This window comes from Berghia stephanieae, chromosome 5 (genome assembly GCF_034508935.2).
Source record: "Berghia stephanieae isolate SIO BIC M18660-M18661 chromosome 5, UCSD_Bste_1.3, whole genome shotgun sequence".
Lineage (NCBI taxonomy): Eukaryota > Metazoa > Mollusca > Gastropoda > Nudibranchia > Aeolidiidae > Berghia > Berghia stephanieae.
The window spans coordinates 79779895-79801342 of record NC_088364.1 but is presented as its reverse complement, the minus strand read 5'-3'; the positions used below and the strand labels follow the sequence as shown (position 1 = coordinate 79801342).

Sequence of the window (21448 nt, the reverse complement as noted above, 5' to 3'; positions counted from 1 at the left end):
TTTTTTCATTATAACCCCGACAATAAACAATGAGACAGTGAGGTGCCAAGCATTTCCTGTAAGAGAACAGATTCTGTCACTTGGAGTTCCAATGATTTATTGATCTTAAGATGCAATCTAAACTACACAAACAGTTAAATGGGATATCGGGTTTTCGGGAAAAGGAATACCATGCTATCCTCTTAACCCTCTCCTTACCAACTATAGGAAAATCGTCACATTCGTTACGATACAACCAACTTTTTTATTATTCAAATATCTCTTGTACATCAAAAACTTTAAAAGAAAATGGAACAATCTGGTGTAGAGCATGTTTTGCTAAATACATTATTATGGAAAATGAGAAGTTACCCGAACCGAGCCTCAATCCCATTATGTCGATGTAGGTAGCGATAGTAGGTAGAGGGAAGAGAGAGAGAGAGAGAGAGAGAGAGAGAGAGAGAGAGAGAGAGAGAGAGAGAGAGAGAGAGAGAGAGAGTAATATGGTGGAGGCTGTGGAGCCTAAAGTTAGTGTTGTGAAACAAATATTATAAATAAAGCTTATATAATCATCAATGGACTTTGTTTTATATGTGTAGTCATATTGTTGCACATGAACTAAAGTTAATTCTCTACATACATTATTTATTGCAAGAACTTATTACTATTGTGTTTGAGTGATAAAAATATCTTTTTAGTTTGGTGTGAAGTTTAGGGGAAATCTTGAAAATGGCTGGTAAGGAGGGGGTTAAATTCAGAGTTTCTAACCGATCGCCTAGTTGTTTGATAATGGTAGTTACACAATGCGGACATCTCATCTCCTCGTACTATGATATTGGTGTGTTACATAATGTGGACATCTCATCTCCTCGTACTATGATATTGGTGTGTTACATAATGTGGACATCTCATCTCCTCGTACTATGATATTGGTGTGTTACATAAATCATGAAATAAAACAGCTCGCCTTTAGTATTAAAGGGGCGGTAAATATAAAAATAAAATATTCAAATAATTACTTTTCACTACTACAGCTCTGTTCCATACTAAAGGAATCTTATCCTGTATATTATTATCATTATTATTATTATTATTATTATTATTATTATTATTATTATTATTATTATTATTATTATTATTATTATTATTATTATTATTATTATTATTATCATCATCATCATCATCATCATCATTATTATTATTATTATTATTATTATTATTATTATTATTATTATTATCATCATCATCATCATCATGATCAGCGTGGCTCAGTGGTACGGTCTTTGCTTCGTACCCGAAAGGTACAGAGTTCAATCACCCGCCGCTGCTCTGCGGCTGACACCTGGGTTATTCCAGTCTTCCCTTGGAATATACCCTTTAGACAAATTTCCCCTTGGGGATGAATAAAGGGAATTTTATTTCTTTATTTATCTATTTTTTAATCGTCGTCGTCGTCGTCGTCGTCAATGATACAAAAAGTTGATTGGTGAACCCAGCAGCACTGACCTCCCTATCAAAACGACATGCAAGTTCTAGAAAAACAGCATGTGTTTCTCATTATGTTATCGCTATTACGCCCTATATCCACGAAAAAACACACATTAAACACCGAAATTATCGGGGGAAAACAGGTTTTATCTGTGTATAAAACTAACTGAAGTGATAAGAATGTAGGGCAATTTAAAAATAAACATTAAGATTTATAATACTATCTATGTCTAGAAGTTGATACTAAACAACAAATGGTTTTTAGACTAACGCCACTATGAATAGCTCGCTGTCTACAACCATTTTAATTATATCTATACTTTATCTACAATGTATTAGGACGAATTTGCAAACAAAATAACATCAAGCACGTAACTTAGGAAGTTTTAATAAATATTATTATTCATTTATATCTATGAAAATAAAGTTTCGATTCAGGTATCACTACGCCTAGAGGCTTAAAAACTGGATCAAAATAATAATAATAATAATAATAATAATAATAATAATAATAATAATAATAATAATAATAATAATAATAATAATAATATAATTATAATAATAATAATAATAATAATAATAATAATAATAATAATAATAAATTCCCTTTATTCATCCAATAGGGGAAATTTGTCTCTATGGTCCATTTCAATGGAAGACTGGAATAACCCAGGCGTCAGCCGCAGTGCAGCGCCCCAAATAGCCCTAGCTCGGGCGAGGTGACTTGCTCAAGGCCACACAGCGCAGCGGCGGCTGTTTGAATCCGGCACCTTTCGGGTACGAAGCAAAGACCTTACCGCTGAATCATGCTGCTCCTTCATCTTTCACATTTTTCATCCCCCTCCCCCTTCCGCTATCTGCGTTCCCCCCCCCCCCCCCCCCCCCCCCCCCCCCACACCCACAAGTGAAATTATTGTGTCTTGATTCCATTTTGATTTAAAAATAAAAATAAAAAAAAAAAAAACCTAGTGACACATCAGCATAACGTCTAGTCTAATGAGTAGCAGGCAGGTGATTCCGTCAATCTCACAATATAAAAACTGTGATTATCATCAACTCTAAAATCTTAAAAGCTTTATAAGACAATGTCTTTCCTGTTTGATTGTTTTTTGTTTGTTTTGTTTTTTTTGTTTTTTTTTTTTGTTTTTTTTTGTTAACTAGATAGTTAACTGCCTTATTTTGGAAAAACGCGTATCTAAAATTTAAGCCAGAAAACTCGCTCTTATATATTGATCGAGTTAAATGACCCTTATATTGGTAAAAGCGAAGCGCTCAAACCTGGGACTTCGATTTGAGAGTTGTTGTTTATTTGTTTGTTTTTTTTTTGCCAAAGATGAGGGTAATGTCATTTACATCCGTCGATATTTGAAGCAGGACGAGTTTTCTGGTCAATTTTTTTAAAATACGTGTTTTTCCAGAGTCAGACAGATAACTAGTTAAAGTTGTTGACATTTTGATTTAGCTGGATAATAATAATAATAAATCTTTATTGTCCTAAAAAAAGTGGCAATTTGTCATTTGGTTACACATTTATAACAATACAATATTGACATAGACACACTCACAGATGCACACCAGTAACACAGAAGTCATCGGAAAAAAACAAACAAAAAAAAAAACAAAAAAACACACTTTATTACAAACAGTTGTAAGAGTCTCCCAATAGTCTCAAATTTGAGAGTTTAGAGTTTTTTGGGATTTTTTTTTATCGAGATGAGGGTCATTTACATCGATCGATATTTGAAGCAGGACGAGTTTTCTGGTCAAAATTTTCAAAATACGTGTTTTTCCCAGAGTCAGGCAGACAACTAGTTACTTACTTATCCGAACCAGCGACCACCTGAGCTCTAGCCCTTCGGTCTTGTGCCATGACGTAGAAGTTAGACGTCTTTTGTAGTTGTTCCAGGTGACTATAAAGTGTGTTACTGTTGCTTTGATTAGGTGGGAGGAATGTGCATCTCAGGTCTTCAAGAGGTTGACATTCAAGCAAGTGGCGTGTTACTGTTTCATTGGGGTGTTGGCATAAGGGGCAGGAAGGGGATGTGTCTTTTGTAATTTTGTTAAAGTTGATGACATTTTGATTTAGCTGGATAGTCAGTCACAATGTATTACAAACAGTTGTAATATTATTCTCCCGATAGTCTCAAATCAAGCCATTTTAACAGCGTTATCTTCTTATCTCACATTCGTCTTTAGTGTCTTTTGAAGGAACGAATGAATAATGGTGCCTAAATGAGTCAATAAAATGGAGATAAAGATAAAGGGAGTAAATCTGACTCACACACATACACACACACACACACACACACACACACACACACAAATACATTTACAAATTTTCGCCTATATTATTATGGCAATCTAATATAAATATATATGTATTTTGTGTTTACTTGAAAAAGGCCAAATGCCGAAACGTCGTTTGTTTTGCGTTGTTCATTCATGAGTCAGATTTACTCCCTTTATCTTTATCTCCAGAAGGAACGAAGTTGACGTGAGTCAGCTCTTTGTAACTGTTTTTATAGAGCATTTTAAAAGATTAGTTCTCACTAAATTATGTTAATCAGACTATAAACGTTGCAGGTTACACACATTTTTGAGTGTTAGTATATTTAATTTGACTAGCGGGTGTTGTGAGTATTTTATCAAAACACATAGCATCACCGATTCCTTGTGCTTCGTTGACATGAGGGAAAAAATCCCACACGTCCACATCATCATTCGTATAATTTGTGAATTAGATTGAATCTTCAATTCTATATGTTCATTTGTCACTTCCTTTAACAAATAAAGGCAAGTTGACAACACGGAGGACTTATCAACGTTTAACATACAAACCTGACAAATGACTAAGTTTGTTTTTGTTTTTTTGTTTTGTTTTTTTTTTTTTTTTCAATCTATTCAGGGGCTATTTTTAGACTATCTTTATTATGACCTGATAAGATCAAAAACAAGCCAAAACCCATCCGCGTGGAAACAATGACCACTCATATCACCCAACACCAACTTTGACGATGTTGAAGCGGGTAAAAAGACCGCGATGACTTTTTGTGCTTTACAGTTTCATTTATTAGTTGCCAACTTCGCTCATTTCATTCACGTTTTCCTTTGATTTAAAAAAAATTTGAGCTTTTATATAGCGCGATATCCACATGATGTGCTCAAAGCGCTTTACAAGGGGTCCCTGGTCAACAGCAACATTTAACATGTAGGACGGGACATGATGCCTGTCAGGCGATATTACAATTTTTCGGACAAAGACAACGCTGTTAACGGCCAGGTACTCATTTTACTTAACGAAGTGACTATTCTCACCCCCCGGATGCTAGTCTTCATGTCTCCATAATAGTAGTCCACAATTGTTGTATGTTTAATCCAAAGGTTGTAATGCAGTAATTTGTTAAGTTTCTTGTCACAAGTTGCACAATTTTTAAAAAAAATCAATCAAATCCAAATCGCAAAAAGCCGGCGACGTTTTTTTTTTTTTTTTGGTAAGCCAATCGGCCGGGGGGGGGGGGGGGGGGGGGGGGGGGTGAGAATAGAGGCAGCCTTTACTTAAAAGGATTATAGTAGATAGGAAGCGCTTGGCTACGACTAAGAAGCTCACAATGGCCATGTCAATGTATGGCCATCCGGAAGTTTAACGGATACCAGACAATACCATGGGTAAACTTGACCGTTTATTATAATCTTGTTAAAACAGTTTTGTGAGAAAAAGCAATAACAAAGACCTGAGTGACGTCAACTTCATTCTATCTATAGATAGTATGCAGATGACGTCACTCAGGCCTTTGTTATTGTTTTTGCCATCCGCGTTTGTGAGTTGTTCTCACTAAACTGTATTAACCAGACTATAAAAGTTCATGGTTACACAGAGTTTGTGTGATGGTCCGGTATACTTCCGGATGGTAATGTTGTGAACTCCTTGGCCAAGCGCATTCTATCTACAGCATGTCTATTTCTAAAGAACTCTATTTTTTTTTTTTTTTAACTTTTTTTTTAATATTGGCTTTCAAACACGGATCTCGATTAAAATGACGCGCATCATGTCAAAAACTCTATAACCGCATAGTTGAGTCTTCGGAAAAGGCTCTTTACTCACATTCTCTCTCCATACGCAGGTGTAAAATGAGTACCAGCCGTCAATAACGTTGTTTCTGTCCGAGAAAATTGTAATATCGCAAAACAGGTGTCATGTCCTGTCCTACATGTTAAATGTTGCTGTTGGTCAGGGAGCCCCTGTAAAGCACATTGAACACGTTTAGTGGATATTGCGCTATATAAAAGCTCCATTTAAAAAAAAAGGTAGCCGTGATTTCACGACTGTTCTGCCCTATTATCACAGATGTGATACATTTACCACAAATTTACCAGCACATCATCAGAACTGCATAGAACATTTACACGAATGGCAATAGTAAATAAAATAAATTCCCTTTATTCATCCCCTAGGGGAAATTTATCTTTAGGGTCTATTCCAAGGGTAGACTGGAATAACCCAGGCGTTAGCCGCAGTGCAGTGCCGCCCAATGAGCTAGGGCGAGGTCACTTGCTCAAGGCCACACATGACAACGAGGTAACTTTTGGGTACGAAGCAAAGACCGTACCGCTGAGTCACGTTGTCCATGACAATAATAATAGATTTATAATAATTATGGATTGACTAGTGGTTAAATTATAATAATATAGGTTACACTGATCTCATTTGCATTCGTTAGCCTACTTTACCAAGGTAACTTATACAGTAATTATGGGACAATAAAATTTATAGCCATATAATAGATATGGATATTTTATTATTAGTTCAACTTAACCTGTCAAATCAGAAACTCTGTGCTATGTGAAAACAGCTAAGCGGTTGGTTTGGTCTTTAACCAGAATAAAATGAGTAGAAAAGAGCCAGAGGACAAAAAAGGGAATAAAAACCTTGCGCGATGAGGATTCGAAGCCTCGGCTCTATTGTTACGGCAACTCCGCCTGGCCACGAGAGAGACGCTCTCTACAATCGACAACATCCACCACTCCATTGAATATAACATCTTTGTAAAAGAATAAAATACCAAACACGGAAAGTTTCCTGCTCAAAACCCTTCTTCAGGCAAAAGATAAATCGAAGATGACGTCACTCAGGTCTTTGTTATTGTTTTTTGCCATCCATGTTTATGAGTAATTCTCACTAAACTGTATGAACCAGACTATAAACGTTCTTGGTTGCACATAGTTTTGTGTGTTGGTCTGTTATACTTCCGGATGGCAAAGTTGTGAGCTTCTTAGCCAAACGCATACTCTCTATAACAGCAATATCAAAAACATGAATACTAGTACCTACATCGTTTAGAATCCAGACAGAGGACCTAATATTTCTCTACAAACTGCCAGGATTTTAAGTGATATCTTTTGGTGTCTTCGTTGATTTTGTTTTTCGCTGAAGGTGGGTGTTGAGCCCAAACTGTGTTTGGTATTTTGTTCATTTTCAAAGCTGTTACATTCGTTTTCGTTCACTACTTTTTGTCAGTGAATGGAAGATATGCAACGTATTGATAATTAACCAGTAGATTTCTGACCAATCAAAACATGAAATTTGTGACACACCCTCACACGCGCTCGGACAAACATAGTTGGTTTTTTATAAACAGTAACGTCAACGGAATCGACCCCTCTCTGATCATTGTTATTGTTTTCATACCGCAAAATGGGTGACTAGTTATCACACGATTTTCTTGATCACGTTATAAACGTTTAGGTTTACACATAAGTTTCCGTGTTGGTTCTATTGATCAAGCGGTAGAACAGTGAGTATTTTACTTAATCACAAACCATCGATAGTAAAGCATGAGTAGCTTGCTGTGTCTACCAATCACTGTCATTGTTTACATTATGACAAATGTCCGAGAGGCGTGGTTATCTACCCGTCTATTCGTTCCCATTGACATGTGTGTGTGTGTGTGGGGGGGGGGGGGGGGGGGGGGACAAATAATATAATAATAAAATTCTAATTTCCGTAACAATTATTGATTTATTATTTAATTAGTTCATTTATATTTGTCAATTTGTTATTTACTTATCTGTTCATTTATCATTGGCCGATATAGAGCACGAATTAACGCCAACCAATAATGATTACCGTATGTTACATTTATTTATTTATTTATTTATTTATTTATTTATTTATTCATCGTTATCTATTTTCATTAGCCAAATAGTGAGGGAATGTTAAATAACAAAATGTTTCTGATTGACAATTTATACTAAGGGCAAGGCAAAAGTGATAAAAGTTAAGCCACTCGCCTTGAATAGTAAAGTCTGGAGTTCGAATGGCGATAACAATCATGAAATAATTATTGTCCAAAACATCGAAATCACAAAACTTTTTTTTTATCTCACATGAAATGAAGTAGCTGTGCTGAAAAGGGGGGGGGGGGGGGGGGGGGGGGGGGGCATCCACAATTCAAGAGTTGAAAAATACTATCGTTTGCAACACAATTATCGAAACAAGCTCTTTTTAAGAATTTTGTTTTGGCATGCCACGTCAAAATTTATTTCTAAAATACAGATGTTTCAAAACAATTAGAGTGTAATAATGTTTTTTCAAATGGCAACAGATGCTTGATGGAGATAACAAACCCAACTGCAAATGTGATGACATAATAGAAAGAGCTAATTGAGCTCTGGGTTTGTGTTCACGCTACATCATGGGCCAGTGAATGTGACCCATCGTCTCAAAACGGTACTATGTCGGAACGAACCAGATGATTAAAAGTCGAATTAAATGTTAACCTGGTCAAAAATATAAATTGTTGGCATTAGCACCCTAAAATATGGTATCCGTTCTCTTCAATAAAACATACAAACTCAACACAAGTCTGATAATTCTGGCTATAAATTCAATTTTCAACATCTTTACCAACCCGACTTAATACCGTTTTGAGGCGAAGGGTCACATATTAAGATATGCACGGTGGCTCAATCAACACATATAACACAGAACGTTCTCTGCTGTGGTTAGTGATGACAACAATAATAAAAAAGGAAATAGCGATTGCTGATACGATCCATGTTTTTCCCCATGAAAAGTGTATTTTTCCAGACCCTTTCTTATGATAAAAGAAGCTTTCATCAAGAGTCATAAAACATATGGAGCTATAGATAGTATGCGCTTGGATAAGGAGTTCACAACATTGCCATCCGGAAGTACAACGGACCAACAAACAAAACTGTGTGTAATCATGGTCGTTTATAGTTCGGTTAATACCGTTTAGTGAAAATTACTCATAAACGCGGATATGGCAAAAAACAATAACAAAGACCTGAGTGACGTCAACTTCGACCTATCTATAGTTTATCTCAATTTTTGTAGCTAGTTCGACTGTGGCAATTAATAATTGGATTCAGTAGTCTGATGTCACGACACCCGGCAACGGCGGCCATCTTGGTTCTAAACAAAGAAAATCATTACTTTTTAATCTTCAAGCTGGCTAGGACTTTTCATATGTCTTGTGACCAGAATGTGTAAAAGTCAAAACATGATCAAATTTATGGGGTTTTTTCCTCTGGATACGCTTTTATGCTCGCCGGAAAAATATTTCATACGGGCGTCCGCCATTGTTCCGATAGTTTAGAGCCAGTGTTGCTAAGTTACTATGCGTCATTTGGCAGGAAGTGACGTTACGACTATTGAATCCTATTGCAACCCTCAAAATAGCTCGATAGCTCTTGGGTAGCTGGGTCCATTTGATCTGGCGGAAGAAATTGAACTCCGCTTAAAAGTGCGGCTATGTAGTCTAGTGGTATGACACTTGCTTTCGGATCGGAAGGTCCTGGGTTCGAGCCTCGCTCGGCGCATAGTTGAGTCCTTGGAAAAGGCTCTTTACTCACATTCTCTCACTGTACTTAGGTGTAAAATGAGTACCTGGTTATTAACAGCGTTGTCTCTGTCGGAAAAAAATAAAAGTAATATCGCCTGACAAGCGTCATATCTCGTTCTACATGTTATGCGTTGCTTGTTGGTCAGGGACCCTTTGTAAAGCGCTTTGAGCACGTCTAGTAGATATTGCACTATATAAAAGCTGAAGTATTTTTTTAACATAGCGATGGCCCTGTGGGACGATTGAGCGTCACGGTAAATCAAGGACAACTTATGGGTTTGAATCCATAACGTTGTTTCCCTTCCTGTTTCCATCCATAGTAAATGGAAAATAATGGAAAGCTCGGTCTATTTTCTGACGGGTACAGATTGGCAATTGACCAAAGTCCTTTCCAAAGGGTAGCGGTAAATAATAATGATGTGTAAGCCACCATCTGGTATTACATCGGGCGGTTGGCAAATACTGAAAACGTGAAATTAGATTCAAAATTATCAGAAATATGACATTTTAGTATTTTCGTTTGGTTTGGGTTTTTTTGTTTTGTTATTGTTTTGTTTTTTTGTTTTTTTTTTTTTTTGGTCTATTTTGTTGGGTTTTTTAATTGTTTGTTTGTTTTGTTTTTGTTTTCTTGTTAGTTTGTGAGGGATTTTTTTTTTGGGGGGGGGGGTTTGTTTTGTTTTTGTTTTGTTTTGTTTTGTTTTTGTTTTTGTTTTTTTTTTTTGTTTTTTGTTTTTTTTTTGGGTTTTTTTTTTCTACTAATGAAATTATATTTAGCTGTAAATTCAAGTTTCACCTCCAAGGAGCTGAACCCCAAATAATATCGTGGAGTGTTGACACGATGGGGCACGTTAGTTAGTACGTGTTTCATACTGAACAACATGGGATAAACAAATTAGTTGGGTTTTTTTTTTTGTTTGTTTGTTTGTTTGTTTAAATTGTTAAGGTTTAAATTGAGCTTTATATAGCGCAATATCCACTAAATGTTCTCAAAGCGCTTTATAAGGGGTCCCTGGTCAACAGGAACATTTAACATGTAGGTAGGGCGGGACATGCCGCCTGTTAGGCGATATTACAATTTTTCGGACAAAGAAAACGCTGTTAACGGCCAGGTACTCATTTTACACCTGAGTACAGTGAGATAATATGAGTAAAGAGCGTTTTCCAAGGACTCAACTATGCGCCGAGCGCGAGGCTCGAACCTAGGACCTTCCGATCCGAAAGCGAGTGTCAAACCACAAGAGCACATAGCCGCACGTTTTGTTTTTGTTTTTTGTTTTTTTTTCGGGGGAGGGGGGGGGGGTGTTTCAAAGGACCGCGGGGCTGGCAATTCGATTAAGCGGATGTAATTCAAGATGTACAATCAATAAAGAAATTATGGAAAATCAATGGGCAATTTCGCTCTCGACTCTCCTACAAAGGACTAACAAAGGACAGTAATTACATTTTTTTTCTGCATGACTGACCGGTCGTTGATATTACGAGGAAGCATTGGACAATAAGCTTTTGACCGAGGTCCAGAGTGAGAAATGCGAAATTAAATATATTCGATTTTCGATTAGGACAGCTGATATGATGAATCCAGACAGATTTGTGAGTAGTTTTGGATCACGAGCTAAATGGTTTGCTTTATTCGGATATGATATATGATAACGTGAATTAGTCTCGTGAGATCGGGGGAGAGTTGGCGATGAGATTGAGCCATTTCTGCCGTACGCTGGAAAAACCCATATTTGAAAATTTGGCCAGAAAACTCTTTCTTCAAATATCGATCGATTTAAATGACCCTCATCTTGGCAAAAGCTCTCAAACCTGGGACTTCGGCGAAGTCCCAGGTTTGTGAGTTTTTGCCAAGATGAGGGTCATTTAAATCGATCGATATTTGAAGGACGAGTTTTCTGGCCAAATTTTCAAATATGGGTTTGTATTTTTCCTGAGTCCGACAGACTTGTTATTGGGCATAACGTTTAACACATTAGCGCTTATTGATGACCATCACCATTACTAAAGCAATAATATCTGAGAGATAATAATACAAAAAAAAAATACATCCGCATACTTCCATGGTGACATTTTACAAATGACTAGATATCCAATAGCCGTGAAATTACCATTCAATTATAATATTATAAAATAACTTTTACTCCATTTAGCCAGAAATAAATAAATAACAACATAACTTTATTAAGTCGTATCGATAGAATAAGAGAAGCTCCAATTTTCTAAAAGGTCTTCAGCATCAGGTTTGGAAAAATGTCTCAGGTTTAAGACTTTTTGAGAAGTTGAGGTTCCTAGTAATTCATTGATATAAAATAAGAAGTAGAAGTTTTCTTTCTCATAACCATACAAAATTTCGTTTGCCATTGTTCACCAGTATAATCCTATCCTTACCGGCCATTTTGCGGATTTTCCCAAAAACTTCACACTCAACCTATACAAAAATAGATTTATTTCACTCAAACACAAAATCTGTTAGTTCTTGCTATGCATATTTCTTTTGCTAAACGAGCTCTTCAACACAGTGTTAGAATACTTTAACTATAGCAAACATTTTTGTTCAAATATTACGATGTACAAAAGACATCAGGATAAGAAAAATGTTGGTTGTATCGTAACGAATGTGTCGATTTTACTATTGGTGGTGAGGAAGGAGTTAATAATCCGGCTTACATATTGTGTTCAAATCCCTTTGATCCTACATTCAAGCCAATCTCTCGATATTTGAATCATTTATAAACGCATTAGTGTCTCAGTATTGGACTGGAACCCTCAGGGCAGAAGATCAAGGGGAAGGCCGCGAGGAACATGGAGAAGAATTAAAGAAGCTGATATACAGAGAAGTGGTAAAACCTGGAATGAGATTAAAAAGATAGCTCAGGATAGGGAAGGATGGAAACTGTTTGTCTGTGGCCTATTCCCTGACCCAGTGTGAAAAAGGCAATGATGATGATGACGATAGAGAAGGATGGAAACTGTTTGTCTGTGGCCTATACCCTGACCCAGGGTGAAAAAGGCAATGATGATGATGATGATAGAGAAGGATGGAAACTGTTTGTCTGTGGCCTTTACCCTGACCTTGGGTGAAAAAGGCAATGATGATGATGATGATGATAGAGAAGGATGGAAACTTTTTGTCTGTGGCCTTTACCCTGACCCAGGGTGAAAAAGGCAATGATGATGATGACGATAGAGAAGGATGGAAACTGTTTGTCTGTGGCCTATACCCTGACCCAGGGTGAAAAAGGCAATGATGATGATGACGATAGAGAAGGATGGAAACTGTTTGTCTGTGGCCTATACCCTGACCCAGGGTGAAAAAGGCAATGATGATGATGATAGAGAAGGATGAAAACTGTTTGTCTGTGGCCTATACCCTGACCAAGGGTGAAAAAGGCAATGATGATGATGATCTCAATTTAATTTCATTTTATTGTTTAGCGGGGTATTATGATAAACGGGACTAATGACAGAGAGGAATGCAAAGGAAAAGACTCAACTATGCACCGAGCCATGCTCGAAACGTAGTCATCGTTAAGTTATGGCCTGACACTGAACAAAAATGACGTCAAAATGCCAGTCTTTGGCCACAATAGAAAACAAATGGTGAGGTGTATTCAATAGTTCAACCAATGGGACCACTTATTTCCATGAGCACTACTAACGACAACTCACTAGGTGGTGCGAAAACTAAAAAATGACGTCAAAATGACAGTCTTTTTGGGTCTCAGTGTCAGGCTATAACTTAACGATGGCTACGATCGAACCCAGGACCTTCCGATCCAAAAGCGAGTGTTGGCTGAAGAACAGATTTCAGCCCGAAACGTGTTTCCGTGTTTGGTATTTTGTTCTTTCTTTAAAACTGGTATATCCATATATTTTTTTTTTTTTGGTATTACTTTTTACGGACCATGGCTTCTAGCATATTGGTATCAAAAATAGTACTGACGTCGTTATCACCTCTTTTAGTAATAATACTCTTCAACAGTCGTAACGTCACTTCCTTCCTTATGACGCATGGTAACTTAATAAAACTGGCTCTAGACTATCGGAACAATGGCGGACGCCCGTATAAAATATTTCTCCGACGAGCATAAAAGTGTATCCAGAGGAGAAAAAAAACATAAACTTGATCATGTTTTGACTTTTACACATACTGATCACAAGACATATGAAAAGTTCTAGCCAGTACGAAGAATAAAAAGTAATGATTTTCTTTGTTTAGAACCAAGATGGCTGCCGTTGCCGGGCGGCGTGACATCAGACTACTGAATCCAATTGGCGATACTACTATTAGTCTACAGACGCATGACTACAGGTTTTATAGTGTCCTAAAGAATGGTACTCCGGTTTCCTCACCAGGGTTTTACTGTTATACTAAAGAATCCTTTTCATATCAACATATCACCCGCCCCAGGACATTTCTTTGTATTGTACAGTACTCTTATAATACACAGAGTAATAGAGTTTAGGGACATATATCCCTTTTTATCTTGCTCCCTCCCCCCCCCCCCCCCCCCCCCCCCCCCCCCCCCCCACTCTCTATCTATCTAGCTATCTATCTGTCTATATATATATATATATATATATATATATATATATATATTTATATATATTTATATATATATATATATTATCTATCTATCTATCTATCTATCTATCTATCGATCTATCTATCTATCTATCTATCTATCTATCTATCTATCTATCTATCTATCTAATCCTTCTATTTATCTATCTATCTCTCGGTCTCTCTCTCTCTCTCTCTCTCTCTCTCTCTCTCTCTCTCTCTCTCTCTCTCTCTCTCTCTACATATATATATATATATATATATATATATATATATATATATATATATATATATATATATATATATATCTTTTTACCTGCATCTACCGAAATATAATATTATACCCATACACGTACAGATACTTTTGTATATATATATATATATATATATATATATATATATATATATATATATACATATATACATACATATTCAAATGTTTTCCTATAAATTATCTCCACGCCCATCTCCTTATCCGTCTCAAAAGCATCCAGACATCTACATTCGAATATTCTGTGTTGTTATTTCTTCATCCCCTTATGTATCTATACCCATCGATCCATCTCTGTACCTCTAGATCCCCAACCCACGCATTAGATCCCAAAACACTATTTTATCCCCATCCTACAATATTTTCTTTTTTAAAAAGACCCATTAAAAACCCGACAGAAAAACATTATGAATCGGGAAAAAGGTATGTGTACCAGAATTTCGTTTTAGAAAACAGATAAATCACAGCGAAAACTGTCGCTCATTCTTCTTCTATATTTTTTTTTTCTTCCTATAAACAGATAATTGTCGTATTATGGAAAGAGACTCATGTAAATTTACGCTAGAAAACTCGTCTTTCAAATTTAAATATCGATCGATTTAAATAACCCTAATCATGGCAAAAACTCTCAAACCTGGGACCTTGGAAGTTCTCAGGTTTGAGAGTTTTTGCCAAGATTCGGGTCATTTAAACCGATCGATATTTGAAGGGCGAGTTTTCTGTCCAAATTTTTAAATTACGTGTCTTTCCAGAGTACGGCAGTTAAATGGTTAAATACCACTTTGCGTTATAACAATCGCGTTTCTTTGTTAACGATGAAATGCTCCACTTCCACAATACCCAATTTGCAAGCATTTTCTTGGTTAACTTAATATACATGTTTATGGTTGCATGCGGAGAGGATACGCTATTCTTTTTTTGTTTTCCCCGAAAGAATATAAAACGCGAAGTAAAACTTTTCCTGTCGAGAAAAGAAAATTGGCTATTTTCCACTTTTGTCTTTTTTTTTGTGAATTATTTTGTTGGGTTTTTGTTGTTTTTGTGTTTTTTTAACATCACGTTATCGTGAGCGTATCATAATCAACGGTTCATTGTTAATCACAACGAAAAAATAGCTACACAATGGGCATGATCTATATTACATTTCCATGTGCTCGAAGTCATTGGTCACATTGGAATATGTGCTCAAAGTGACCCGCATAGTGAAAAGTGTTCACAGTTTTTGAAATATCTAACATCAGGATTGGTCATTATGTTCAGCTTGGCACATGGGTATGTTTACATAGCCGCTTTGCCACACAATACTTTTGTGTTGTTTTTGTTTTGTTTTGTTTTGCTTAGAGTGTGGGGAAGGAATGGCAGAGTGGGGTGAAGGATGAAAGAATGAGAGGGGCAGGTCGAATGGGGGGGGGGGGGGGGGGGGGGGGGGAGATTAAAAAAACAACAATCGATTTTTCTACTCAACCCCTTGTCGCATCTTTTAAGCTGTTTCGCCTTATTTGGGAAGTCTGAGAAAGATAAAAGGCTTTTTATTGTAAGGTGCTGGTCAAATTATGTTTTCGTCTTATCTAATAATTTACTTTTTTTTTTGTTTCCTGGGACTCTCACTGTGCCATATTTTTTAATAGTGTGTTAATTTGATGAGTGGTTTTAAAGATTAAGACTAAATAGGTGTGTGTATTGGGGGGGGGGGGGGGGGTGTCGTTCGGAAACGAGTCTCCCTGGTTCTAGAAAAATGAAAATACCAAAAAAGTGTGAATGTTTGTGTGTTTGGAAGGGGGGGGGGGGGATGTGGGTTTTTGTTAAAGTTTTATTCACATCCCTATCAGTTCAATCAATTTTGGGGGGGCGGGGGGGGGGGGGGGAAGGATAGAGGGGCCAGATACTGCAGCTTATTACGGCAAAATGAGATTTTTTTAAAAATTAAAAAAGAGAAAAGAAAAGAGAACAAGAGCAAGACTGAAAACGACAGACAACCTGTTGAAGTTTGGTGTGGGCCATAACGATTTCATTATCGATTAAGACACGACGATGGATCGCTTATTAATAAATATGAATAAATAAAATATCACGTATAAAATATCGATTCTTCCTGATCGATTTGATTCAATATGTGACCCACTGCGTCAATCCGGCGTTCCGTTTGTTATAATAATAATAATAATAATAATAATAATAATAATAATAATAATAATAATAATAATAATAATAATAATAATAATAATAATAATAATAATATAATAATAATAATAATGTATGAAATGATGATAATGATAATAATAATAATAATAATAATAATAATAATAATAATAATAATAATAATAATAATAATAATAATAATAATAATAATAATAATAATGTATGAAAATGATGATGATAATAATAATAATAATAATAATAATAATAATAATAATAATAATAATAATAATAATAATAATAATAATAATAATAATAATAATAATAATAATAAAAATAACAATAATAATAATAATAATAATAATAATAATAATAATAATAATAATAATAATAATAATAATGTATGAAAATGATGATAATGATAATAACAATAATAATAATAATAATAATAATAATAATAATAATAATAATATGAAAATGATGATAATGATAATAATAATAATAATAATAATAATAATAATAATAATAATAATAATAATAATAATAATAATAATAATAATAATAATAATAATAATAATAATGTATGAAAATGATGATAATGATAATAATAATAATAATAATAATAATAATAATAATAATAATAATAATAATAATAATAATAATAATAATAATAATAATAATAATAATAATAATGTATGAAAATGATGATAATGATAATAATAGTAATAATAATAATAATAATAATAATAATAATAATAATAATAATAATAATAATAATAATAATAATAATAATAATAATATATAATAATAATAATAAAAAATAATAATAATAATAATAATAATAATAATAATAATAATAATAATAATAATAATAATAATAATAATAATAAAAATAATAATAATAATAATAATAATAATAATAATAATAATAATAATAATAATAATAATAATAATAATAATAATAATAATAATAATAATAATAATAATAATGTATGAAAATGATGATAATAATAATAATAATAATAATAATAATAATAATAATAATAATAATAATAATAATAATAATAATAATAATAATAATAATAATAATAACAATAACCATAATAATAATAATCATAATGTAATTTGTTTATATAGCGCCTGTCCCTTTATTACTCACAATTTACCCAAATTACTCACAACATCCGCCAGCCGGATATAAAGAGATTACAGGTAAGTATTATTATTGTCTTTGACCAACACACAACGCTATTTTAACCTTATAGTCTGATTAATAGGATTGAGCGAGAACTAATCATTAAAATGGCTGTATCAAAAAGAATAACAAAGAGATGAGTGACGTCAAGTTCGTTTCACCTGTAGCATCGAACTTAATAGTTAATGGGAGCGACCATGTTTTCGTCCAACCAGGTCATCAATCACATGATTTGTTGCTGTCCAATGGTTTGATATTTCCTAACAAATGTAAACACACTGCTTTGTTTACAAATGTTATAAACATACCCATGTGTCAAGCTGAATCAAATGACCAATCGTGTAGATATTTAAAAATCTGTGAACACTTTTCACTAAGTGGGTAACATGGAAAGTTAATATAGATCATGCCCATTAGATAGGCCTACCTAAGTTCATCTTTATTAGCTGGAGATTGGCTTCTTATCTGGAGTTTGGAACGCTGAGACATATTGCATGTGTAATCATTTGAGTCTATCTATATGTCAAGCGTCAATCACTTTTTTCACTCTAGAGAGGGTTATCATTCAAGCCGAAACAAGATGACGGCACTCGGGTTTTGTTATTGTTTTTTTTGCCATCCGTGTTTATGAGTAATGCTCACTGAACTGTATTAACCCGACTATAAACGTACATGGATACACACAGTTTTGTGTGTTGGTCCATTATACTTCCGGATGGCAATGTTATGAGCGTCTCAGCCAAGCGCATATTATCTATAAATAGGATTTGTTGGGCAGTTTTAAAGGATAAAAACAGCATGTGCGAAATGTTTACTTTATACACACGATGAAAATGATGGTTTAATAGTTTGTTAAACTCACAACATTGCCATCCGGAGGCATAACGGACCCACACACAAAACCGTGTGTTATGTGATCGTTTCTATAAACGATCATGATTACACACGGTTAATACAATTTAGTGAGAATTACTCATAATTACGGATGGCAAAAAACAATAACAAAGACCTAAATGACGTCAACTTCGAACTATCTATATAAATTATGAAGGAGACGGCACTCAGGTATTTGTAATTGTTTTTTGCCATCCGCGCTTTTGAGTAATTCTCACAACACTGTATTATTAACCAGACTATAAAGGTTCAAGGCTACACATAGTTTTGTGTGTCGGTCCGTTATACTTCCGGATGGCAATGATGTTAGCTTCTTCGCCAGCCAAGTGCATACTATCTATACACTAAACGTGCTCAAAGCGCTTTACAAAGGGTCTCTGACCAACAGCAACATGTAACATGTAGAACTAGACATGTCAGCTAAAAGGTGATATTACAATTTTTCCGACAGAGTCAACGCTGTTAACGATCAGATACTTATTTATACCTGAGTATGGTGAAAGAATACCTCGTTAAATTTTATGTTGGATTTTTTTACTATTTTTTTTTTTGTCATATCCTATAAATGAGCCCTTAAGACCATTGCTAACCAAACAGATTTGTTGAGCAGTTTTAAAGGATAAAAACAGCATGTGAGAAATGTTTACTTTATACACACGAAGAAAATGATGGTTTAATAGTTTGTTAACTCTTTGCGCTGTTTCTTTCCTTCTCTTTTAGATTGTCAAGACTTTTGAGAAATATTTAGCTAAGACGGATTGTGTCACAGTTGGTATTTTGCTGGATATTTATAAAAAGATATAGATAAATGTTTTTAAAAAAAAGTTAAATATAGATTGTTTTAAGAATGCAACTGACGAGGAATCTTAATAACATAATATTTGATTTTGACGAATAATGCACCCTGGCTTTGGACATTAATTTGAATTATGTATATATTAATTAATTGAAACATTTAAATGAACAAAAGTTGACACGTCTAACGAATGTTGATAGGGAAATTATACTAGACGTCTGTGACATATATCATGATATATCTACATATATGACCCGTCGTCTCAAAACGGTATTATGTCCGAACGAACCAGATGTTTAAAAGCCGAACTAAATGTCAAACTGGTCAAAAATATAAATTGTTGGCATTAGCACCCCTAAAATATGGTATATCCAGTTTCTTCAATAAAGCATACAAACTAAACACAAGTCTGATATTTCTGGCTATAAATTCAATTTTCAACATCTTAACCAACCCGGCTTAATACCGTTTTGAGGCGAAGGGTCACAATTTGTGTTTTAATATCTAATATTTCGAAGACAAATTAACAAAGAATGTTGGTTATCTTTATATAACTTTTGACAAATCGGCATCGACTTGCGGCACCTCTGGGTCAAATCATTAACATTTTACACTGTTCTACAAGCTGTTAATTTTCGATTTGTACCCAGAACCCAAGACTCTCAAATCATCGAAAATTCGGACAAATAAAAATATTATCATACCTGGTTTCAACATTCTCTATACTATAATATCCTACCCATTGTATTTGGCTATAATAGCATGCGTTCATCAGAAAAAAAGAATATAAATTATTTTGTCAAGTAAAGAAACACCCTCTAATTTCGACCTGTCGCACACGTATTTTTAAGACGTGGTTATCGATAGTCGATTTGAGGAATAAAAAGGTCAATATAACCAGCGTTAAACGATAGTATAGTGACATATAATTGCTCTTCTTCGAATAGAACTTAAGTTTACCGCAGTAAACTTAATGCCATATCTAGCTTTGACCAAGTTACTCAATCTCTGCACTGTTTACAAAACTGGAGGGGAGCCGGGTGATGGTGGTGGGGGGGGGGGGGGGGGGGGGGGGGGGCTTTAGTGGACTCAAAATTAGATTCGTTTGCGCGTGACTCGAGAGCGCTCCCAATGTACCAACTGCAACACAAGAAACATTTATGAGACGCTGCTTTAGATATTGATGCTTTTCTTCAAAGACTTTTTTGAACAAACGCACATTTTCCACTTTACAACAGAGGCATCAACATTTGCCATCTTGAAATAAACTTTCATAGTTTGTATGGTCGTGTCTCGATTCCTCCTTTCTTGTTTATTTTCTATAGATAGTTCGAAGATGACGTCACTCAGCTCTTTGATATTGTTTTGTGCCATCCGCTTTTATGAGTACTTCTCACTAAACTCTATTAGCCAGACTATAAACGTTCATGGTTACACATAGTTTTGTGTGTTGGTCGTTATACTTCCGGATGGCAAAGTTGTGAACTTCTTTGCCAAGCGCATACTATCTATATCACGTTTTGCATGACTCAATCGATTATAAGGGCCTTTGATTATGATAATTTAGAGCATTATAATATGCCTACCTTATAGCTGTACTTGTAATATAATATAATAATGTATTTATCCTCTGAGTCTGAATTCACAAAAGAAAACAATAGTCAAGGTTCGAGATTTCAGCAGCGCCTAATCCAACTAAAAATAAAGTTATGCTTGTTTTCAAAACTTTTTCTTTCTTTACTCTTCAAAACTCCCGACGCGTCCGTCAATCGTGAACTTGACAGAAAATTATAATAATAATATTAGACAACGTAACGCACGGTAGTATTTTGCCGCATCCGTACGTTGTCTGTCTATCTCTCGCGTTGATTTGGTCACATCGCTTTAATAAACGTGGGAAAAACGCGCGAGGGGAAATGAGAGGACTAACCATGGGCGGCAGCTGGTGGTGGTGGTGATGGCTTTCGTATCGTGAACACTCTACTAGACAGAAGCACCACAGGTTGTTGTTGCCGGATGAGAGAATGTCGTATGCGTAGAGGTAACAAAACTGGAAAGAGGAGTAATTCATTCATCAGATTTCGAAAGAGCCAATAAGTGCTAAAGTATTGAAGTCACAGGAAACCAAGGTTTGAAGCGATCTTAGTTTTGTTTTTTTGTTTTTTTTTTTGGGATATCTCATACGGTAGAGTCAGGCTCTCCCCGGCCAGACGGAGTTGTCCTACTAGTAACTGTCGCGGGTTCGAGTCCCCATCGCCGC

The 21448-nt window shown here is 34.9% G+C and overlaps 1 protein-coding gene across 1 annotated transcript in view; it reads right to left on the bottom strand.

Annotated features, from left to right (window-relative positions):
• LOC144973675 (RYamide receptor-like) overlaps window positions 1-21186 on the bottom strand; it is a 163502-nt gene extending 142316 nt beyond the window's left edge. Inside the window, exon 1 of the mRNA XM_078916441.1 lies at window positions 20775-21186. The gene's annotated coding sequence lies outside the window, so the exon portion shown is untranslated. The remainder of the gene's footprint in view (window positions 1-20774) is intronic.
• Between the last annotated feature and the right edge of the window lie 262 nt (window positions 21187-21448).